Consider the following 2,183-nt stretch of genomic DNA (forward strand, 5'->3'; position numbering starts at 1 on the left):
AAAAAAATAAATATTTTATGTTAGATTAATGAGTTTTGTTAAGTGAACTTTAGTAAAAATGTCAATTTTGGACTAAATTGTGAAATATGATAAATTGTATGGTAAAAGTATGAATAAATGAAAAAAGGGCTCTTAGGAGCATGTATGAAATTCAACTAGCTTCGACTATGATGAAATTGATTAAATTTGCATTTTACGAGCTTAGGGACTAATTTGTAAAAAGGTCAAAAGTGTAGGGGTAAAATAGTAAATTTCACCAAAATATGAAATTAGGTTCAAATGAATAGAATATGAATTGAAATAGTTGAACTTGATTGATTAGATCAAATTAAGCCTCGTACGAGTCTATATCAATAGAAAAATAAAGTTTCAGACTAGTCGATCCATTTCGAAGTTTTGAAGATTGAGATAAGTTCGTATGCTAATAAACGTATTTAAATTATGTTATAAATGCTTATTTATTATTGAATTGAATTGAATTATATACGTTTATTTGTCATCGAATTGCTATGAATGTCAGATGAGCAACTACGAGTAAGAATCAATAGAGTTACTACATCCGAAAGTCCGGTACGAACCTTAGGAATAGTATAGGATAGAATGTCATGACATTAGGTTATCGAGATGTGATTACTTGTAAGACCATGTCTGGGACATTGGCATTGTATTGTGATTACGTGTAAGACCATATCTAGGACATTGGTATCGTTAATCGATTATGTGTAAGACCTTGTCAGGGACAGTGGCATCGATATGTGATAACATGTAAGACCATATATGGGATACGACATTGTGTGAGCTTATTTGATTACTGAGTATCCTTAACAATTCCGAATGGTTCAACGGGCATAGTCAAGATGAGAATTAAAGTACGTTCGAAATAAGTAATACAGGTATGTACAGAACTTAAGTGAGAATCAAATAAAAGTAAATTGGTGAGTTCCTATTGTATTATGTATATTAAATAAGAAAGAATTGTGTATAAGTATGCTTCATGTCAAAATGTGTTTATTTGACTATAATGAAGTATGTACTGTATGTTATGTGATATATAAATTATAGTTTTTTTAACTAAATATAAATATGGCAATCGACTAATAAGGCTATAACCGGGTTATGGCACATGAAAGAAAGACTACGTCAGGGCCTTGGCAATGTATGTGTAAGACCATAGTTGGACTATGGCATCGAAAAATCGATGAATTTGTATCATAAGCACTTATAAACCAGAGAGGTTTGATAAGAGTATAGGTGATAAATAGAAAGGTATTAATATAGGTATGTATGGAAAACTACTCAAGTATCGAGTTATATGAAGGTAAGAACTTGCGAATGAGGACATGAATAATTTGATGTTAGCTCATGAATTGATGCTTTAAATGTTAATGATTTATCTATTTCGCATTACTATTTGAATGTTGTGATCATTTTAGGCTCATATACAAACTTACTAAGCTATGAAGCTTACTTTGTGTTATTATTCTATGTTTTATAGTGATTCGGACGTTCGTTTGGGTTGGAAGTCATTGGAGATTGCAACACACTATCTGGCTATTGACTTTCAGTATTTTATTTACACTTTGTGACTTGGTTATATGGCGTGTATAGGCTTGAGTCTTTTTTATAAAGGTTTTGGTGATGTATTTGGTCATTTTATATGGCTTATTAATGACTTATGTTTGATGTGGAATTTGCCTTGTGTAATGGCATAAATTTAATATGGTTGATGATGGTTCAAGATGATCATTTAATTATTTAGTATATGATGAGTATTTACTTATGAAAAGCATGATTTTGGACTTAATAAAGGAATGGCTAATAAATGATTTATGAGTCAAGCTTTGAGTGTGATCAATGGTAGTAAAAATACATATTGAAACAGATTGTATTGGTGAGTATGATATGTATTTTGGTATATGTTTGAATAGGTGAGTAATGAGGAATGAATCATGCTAGTTTAGTATTTGTTCGAATGTACAAATGGTATCGAATTGAGTATATGAATGCTTGATTATGAAATAGCATTGTTTGCCTGCCTATTAATGTATTGAAATGGCATGAAATGTGATGCTTTAGGTATGCTCAAGGAGGGTAAGAAATGTGGCTTCAACCAAGCCTATTTTCACTCCACACGACCGAGCACACGGGCATGTGACTCAACCGTGTGTGACACATGACCTTGG

The sequence above is a fragment of the Gossypium arboreum genome, chromosome 12 (genome assembly GCF_025698485.1).
Source record: "Gossypium arboreum isolate Shixiya-1 chromosome 12, ASM2569848v2, whole genome shotgun sequence".
In the NCBI taxonomy this organism is placed as follows: Eukaryota; Viridiplantae; Streptophyta; class Magnoliopsida; order Malvales; family Malvaceae; genus Gossypium; species Gossypium arboreum.